At 35.0% G+C, this 7,128-nt stretch overlaps 1 long non-coding RNA gene across 1 annotated transcript in view; it reads right to left on the bottom strand.

Moving 5' to 3' along the window:
- Window positions 1-6,799: 6,799 nt before the first annotated feature.
- The window catches only part of LOC107755146 (uncharacterized), a 22,005-nt gene continuing 21,676 nt past the window's right edge, over window positions 6,800-7,128 (bottom strand). The window contains exon 3 of the long non-coding RNA XR_001641664.1: window positions 6,800-6,868. This is a non-coding gene — a long non-coding RNA (uncharacterized LOC107755146). The remainder of the gene's footprint in view (window positions 6,869-7,128) is intronic.

Raw genomic sequence — 7,128 nt, 5'->3', positions numbered from 1 at the left:
CTTGCTCAGGTGTTTGTTACATTATGTTCTGGTTTTCTTGTAAAATTCCTTTGGAGAAATAAAAGCACATCAGTGAGACTGTACAGTAAGAGTATAGAGCTGTAAATGTGAATGAATGTGGAGCAGCTCAGATCATGTCTGATGAGTTCATATTGAATTGAAATCTTTTATTTTTGATCACAGACTTTGCTGTCTTGGCAAATGTGAGCACAAATTAAGACGTTTTTGAGATTTGATCTGATCTGAAACTCACATGTGAGATTATTGGAGCTTTTTTCTCAGGAGAAATATCTGAGATGCAGGAGATAACACATTAGGAGAAATTTTGGATGTATTAATTTTTTTTTTTTTTTTAATGGAATGAAAGCATATATGTGGCTGGAAATTCTCAGTCAATTCTTAGTGTTATATTAGTTTTATTTAAATACAGTTATAGTATTTATAATCATTTTGAATGAGCTTTTATTTTTATATTTTATATTTGCTTTTATTTATATTTTATATTTATTATAGTTTTAGTAATTTTGTTGTGTGCTTTTGTCATTATTATTAATTTAGATTTAAAAAAATTCTATTTAGATTTATTATTTTATTATTATTTAGTCAAGCTTTAGTTTGAGAAATTTCAGCACTTCCGCTTCAACTTTTTATTTCAGTTTTTCACCAAGACAATATTTAAGTTTGTTTTTCTTTAATTGAAAAACAAAATACTGCCATATAAAACATTAATATATAATTTCTCACATTACAGTAATGTTTTTTTGCATTAAATTCTCTTAATAAGAATATTGCCTAAAAAGTTTGTTTACATTTTTCATCTAATATTATGTTTTATTTTTAGCTTTATTTCAATGAATAAAAATGCTTTAAGTTTTACTTGACAGTAACAAATCTGCAGGTTCTGTCATTTTAAAGTCTGTGCTCTGTAAGAACATATAACAAGTGAAACATGGTATTAAATTAGAAAAAAATGTAGGTCAGGATTTGTTTTTCTCCATTGATTTGATGGGATCATGAAAACTCAGAAAAAACAGAATCAAGCCAGGTGTTTGCAGGGGAGAAGTTGGAAAAACACTGATGTCAACCAAAGAGAGAAACTATTTCAGAGGCAGAGCAAGTTATTACATTTTGACCAAATATTACAAAGACAAAATTTTTTTCTTGTTTAATTTGGAATCACATACACCAATGAATCACAAAAAGATCAGGAACATGTATTAAAAATTTCTGCTCTAGTATTTAACTTCTTTCTTTATTAAACTCGTTAGTGAATATTAATTAAATCACATTTTCTTTATTACTTCAAATTTAATTCAAGTCCATAATATGATCTGGATGGTCTTGATAAATTTAATGTCATCAATTGTAACATTTGTCAGTTTTGCATAGCCAGTGCTTTATTAAATGAATAGTTTAACTAAGCTTGTCTAATGATGGGAAAACCATATGCAGCCTTTAATATTTGATCAATAGTGAAGTATATTTATTGGCACAGACCTCAATCAAACTCTCTGCAGCTGCTGTTCACATCTGCGCTGTGGCTTTCCGTCATTTCTGTGTTTCAGTAGTTTTTGGGATGTTTTGTAGCGAGATTATTGTATCTGGACTTTATAAATGCAGAACATCTTCTGTTTGCGCGGTAGCTTTGATTTACTCCAGTGTTTTGGATGGAAATCGTGTTGCATAACCCGACGCCTGTTCACACCACAGACAGACGCCGTCACATTCTGCTGTAGAATTTCCTCATGCAGTTTGGAATTCGCTGCTCCGTCGTTGCCAGACATTCACACGTGAATGCAGCCAAATCTCCACACGCTGTTACTCTTCATCTTGCATGCTTGAAAAAGAATGTTTTTAATATTACTGTAACCTTACAGACAGACCGATCCAAACATGTTCATGTAATGCATGCAAACTTTACACTGTGATTAGGACAGAATGTTTAAGTTGTCTTAAGGGCACATTAAAACTACTTTATTCCATGCATTAAGTATAGTTGCACTAATTATTAAACCATAGCAATAAATAACATATGCATAAATAATCTCATAGAAAACATCACAAGTTAAGTGTTCAAATACACAGCCACACACATGCATACACTGTTAAACATTATGCAGTACAAGCATTGCTTGGAATTGATTGTTTATTTTATTATTGAGTTTATTTCAGAAATGCATGCATTTTAATGAATGGGACTGTGATTGATTTGTATTATTGGTTTTGATTGTTTGTGCTCCAGGTCTTTGGAGCGACGGCTACAGAGGCCTCTCTTGGCCAAATCCAGGACATTACCCAGCATCCCTCAGTCCCCAGCCGCCGTCCGTGTGCAGCAGTCAGAGAACGTTTGTGAACGTCAACGGCGCCCGCGTGTTTCCTCCAGCCCTGGTGGTCTTGAAGCGTGTACGCTGCCTCCTGCAGGTACTGCATGTGTGTTTGTGTTTATTTCAACTGCACAGCCGTGATGCCAAAACATATGTTATTGAACTCTGCTCTTGGTTTTATTAAAGCTCTGTTCTTGGGTGAATCTCATGGAAAGCTCACATTTCACCCTGAAATCAAATTAAAATAATTTCTTTTGAATTAAGAACATTTAGATTTTGTTTTCAATGTTTTCATTTCCCTCAAAAATGAGGCCAGTACCTATTTTTGTACATTCTTTAAAAAAATTCTACATTATAAATATTGTATTAATTATATATTATAAATTATATCAAATAATTTTATATATCAATTTAATATATTATTATATATTAATTATATAATAATATTAATTATTATAAAATAATTATATATATTAATATTTTATAAAATTCTATAAAATAATTTGATTTATTCTTAATGTTGATTCCCATTTTACATTCATAACAATTACTATAATGTGTTGATTTTGTTAATTAAATCAGCATTAATTAAAATTAGTAAATCAAATACTACTATATTAAATAAATAATATATATAATTTTTCACATTACAATAATATATAATATACTATAATATTCATATGTTTTGCATTACAGAAATGTGAATTTGTAGCTAAAAATGAAAATGTCAATATATTATAATTAAAATATAATTTGAGATTTCTTTTTTTTGATTTTAGGATGCTTTTGATTTAGAAATTTTGAATTGGCTTTTATTTTTATATTTTCAGTTTTAATAATTGTATGTGCTTTTGTAATTCTTATTAGATTTTTAAATAAATATATCTTACTGCTTTAATATTTTTTTTTCATTCAATTCTATAATTTTTTTTGTATTACAGTGATAAGAATTAGTAGCTAAATTTGTCATGAAAATGTCAATGCACAAATTCTTACTGGTCCAAAAATGGGCTGCATTTTCTTCATGCAAAACATAATTTTTAGTTTCTTTCTTTTGATTTTAGAATGCAATATGTTTTGTAAGATTCATCCTCTTTTCTTTCAGTCTGAATAGCTTCAGCATTTGAATGCACAATTGTCCATCAGTTGCTCTACTGAGCAAAAATAAAAAATGTGATTAAAACGTCAGAGAGCGAGCGAGAGACAGAGACAGAATTGATAGAACTGGCAGTGTAGTTGTGAATGGACGACGTCTGGAACAGGAAGCTTCCACGCGGCACATTCCATTCACAACATGTGTGAGCTTTACGCCATGTGCGATTGTTTAGTGCGTTCACCGTCTGCGTGTACTCCATATTTACTTCAGCCCGCACCGCTCGGCCAAATCCCCCCCCCTCTCTTACGCTTTTCTCCTGATTCTCACAGCTGAGCTGCTCTTGTGTAAAGCTTCTGTGAAGGATTTTTTCACTGTCTCTCAAATGTTAAACCTAAAGTCTTTGGCTTCCTCCCCATTCTAGTTGCTTAGCAACCGTCATCGCCAACAGAGGAGCATGGTGCCGTTTCAACACACACACACACCGAATCCCAGCCGTCTCCCTCAACGTGTTTGACGTGCTCATTATGTTGGGATCATGCCAAATGAGGGCCGTAATATCTGCTAGAAACTCTGACCCAGATTTGACTGACTCAAGTCTAATAAACATGAATAACTCTGTTCCAGCGGCCTGACAGCTCCCTAACGTCCTCATCTGAGAGTCACAGATCTAGCTGGCTGCCTGGGAATATCCAGCGGCAAAATAAGGTTAAATATGCCGTGTGTGATATTTCAGTGATGTGTGATCAGAATTGTGCCCGTCTGTCCGTCCTCAGGCGAGATGTGGCGGCTGGAAGATGAAAATGAGGCAGACGTGGCTCCGGGTGCTGTCACCCCTCGGCCGCGCTCTCAGTCGCCGTTCTCACATTTCCGCCGGCGGGCGGCGTATCTGAGGAAAAGCATCTCGGCCGATGATCACCTGGGAGAGGCGGAGTTTGAACCCGCCCAGCTGGAGGGGAGGAGCTTCGCCGATCCCAAAGTCAAACTGAAGAGGAAGTTTGTGAGTAGAAACTTAGTTTAGTTTCTGGGTTAATCTTTTTCACGTTTCCTTGGTTGGTAGATGCACCTTGGACCTGATTATAGCACTTAAAACCTGGAAGAGTCAGATTTTCATGATATGTCACCTTTAAAGGGACAGCTCACCCAGAAATTAACATGTGGTCTTTATTTACTCAACCTCATGTTGTTCAAACTCTGTGTTTATTTATTTCTATGGAACCCGAAAGTTTTCCTTTGCTGAAGCACTCAAAAGTAATTTTATGCAAACTGGTGCAAGAACTTGAAATTAAATGCAATCGCAAATGATATTTGAGTCTTGGATTAAGGTTTTTAAAACTTTTTTGAAAGACAAAATGTTTTTGTCTTTTTTGCTCACCATGGGTGCATTTATTTGATCTAAAAAATACACTAAAATTGCCAAACGCTATTCCAGTTTTAACTGTTTAACTGTTTTCTTTTTTAACATAGTTTAACATGTAATTTATTTCTGTGATGCGCAGCTGAATTTTCAGCATCATTACTCCAGTCTTCAGTGTCACATGATCCTTCAGAAATCATTCTAATATGCTGATTTGCTGCTCAAGAAACATTTACAATAAACATTGATGCACTACTTTGTAAGTTTAGGGTAAGTAAAAAACAAGAAATGAATGCTTTTATTTGTCAAGAACACATTAAATGCATCAAAAGTGACAGTAAAGACATTTATTGGCAAAATATTTCTATATAAAATAAATGCTGTTCTTTTGAACTTTCTGTTCATCAAAGACTCCTGAAAAAATTTTACTTGGTTACCACAAATATATAAATATTTTCAGCATTGATAATAATAATAACAACCATTTTTAATAATTGAGTACCAATAATAAGTTATAATATTTGAACAGCAAATCAGCATATTAGAATGATTTCTGAAGGATCATGTGACACTGAAGACTGGAGTAATGATGCTGAAAATTCAGCTTTGAATAAATCACATTTTACAATATATTCAAAGAGAAAACCGTTCTTTTAAAATGTAATAATATTTCACATTTTTACAGTTTATACTGCAGTTTTAATCAAATAAATGCAGCTTTCATGAGCAGAAGAGGCTTATATTAAATACATAAAGTAACTAAGAACAGAATTTTCATTTTTGGCTGAAGTAATTCCCTAAAGTTGTGTTTCAAAATGCACACAGAGGGTTTCGTATGAATATTTAATGTAGTGTGTATAATAGCATGAAAGTCGAGCCCTCATTACCTGCCTGCGTCGTGTAATAGAGGCTCAGGTGTTCGAATGCAACCTGACATGAGGAGAGGCTTCAGAAAGCTGGAGACAAAACCAGACTGTGTGTGAGTTTCACTGACAGGATGGGCTCTTCTCTGGACCTAATGAGTCGTCTGTGTTTATGGGTAAGATGTCTGTGTGTGGTTAATTGTCTTAACTTCCTTAATATTGTATAACTAAGCTGGTTAAGGGATTAGACTAGTTTTTTAGCGATGTATTGCACGCAGCCTTTCAATACGGTAAGTGATAGATAACAGATAATTATAAGCACAAGAGCATCATAGTCGTCACACAAATGGTGATGTACAGGCTATGGATAAAAACAGAAATGTTGCTCACAGCAGGCAATATCAAGTCAGACAGTAATTGTCTCGAAATTTATTGTTGCAAACGGTCAATTTATTAGAAAAGCACTTTGATGGCTGCAGCAGCGGGGCTTTAAATGGGATGAATTCAGAGATGGACTGCGAAGTTGAATGAGTAGTCCACTACTCTACCATCTCATCCCTTCTTATATGTGTATTTCCTCCTGAATCATTCATTTTCAGTGTAGGAGCGTCATAGTACAGTAAGCAGATTATTTTGTTTTTCCTGTACTGTATGGTTTAATAATTTTCACCACGCTGACACATTCAGAAACGGTTCCAGGGTTGCAGAACGCTTTATTTTCAGACAGCTTAGTTGTTACAGTATTTGTACAAATAAACAGCGCTTTGGCTGTCTGCCGACAGCTGCCGGCTTAAAGTCAGAGATTTGTTGGAGAAAATGGCTGGGAAAAGCTTTTTGCTGTGCATTAGCCTCCCGTTTGAATGGCCTGCTGGATGATTGGACACAGTCTGTGGACTCCTAGTGAACTTGTTCTGCTCGATCTGTATGTGGAGATAAATGACAGCGGCGGGTCCATCAGGAGAATGTTTGAATAATTCATTATGAATATATTCATGGCAGGTATTTGTCATATATTAATCAGATGTTTTATTTAATGCACGGTGATGCAGTAAGGCTGGATTTGTTTCGGTATTAAACATTTATAGAGCACATGCATATAGTATGTATTTCAAAGTTGTGTTTGCATGGGAAATAGAGCTAAGAAAATCATGATAATTATTAGGGGTGCTCCGATTGATCGGCTACTGATCACTATTGGCCGATAATCCCGTTGGGATGATTGATCGGCGGTCTCTAAAAAGGCCGATATCAAAAAACCGATTATCACGCTGCCGTGAGAGGTTTGGCACGACATGCAGCGGCACCGTCTCAGTCTCTGTCCGGCGCGGGTGAAATAATTATAATGCTGAAGGTTACTCCGTTTGCAGTGCGTATGTGGTGCGTATTTTTTCTGTGCTCATGTTAACGGATTAATTAAGTGTGCACACTGCAGACGGTTGCCGTTCCACGAGCGGTGCGTCTGCAGCAGTGCAGAGATCGTTTCCGCAGTCT

Source organism: Sinocyclocheilus rhinocerous, unplaced genomic scaffold (genome assembly GCF_001515625.1).
Source record: "Sinocyclocheilus rhinocerous isolate Xijiao unplaced genomic scaffold, SAMN03320098_v1.1 scaffold2116, whole genome shotgun sequence".
Classification (NCBI taxonomy): Eukaryota; Metazoa; Chordata; class Actinopteri; order Cypriniformes; family Cyprinidae; genus Sinocyclocheilus; species Sinocyclocheilus rhinocerous.
This window is presented reverse-complemented; position numbering and strand designations above follow the sequence as displayed.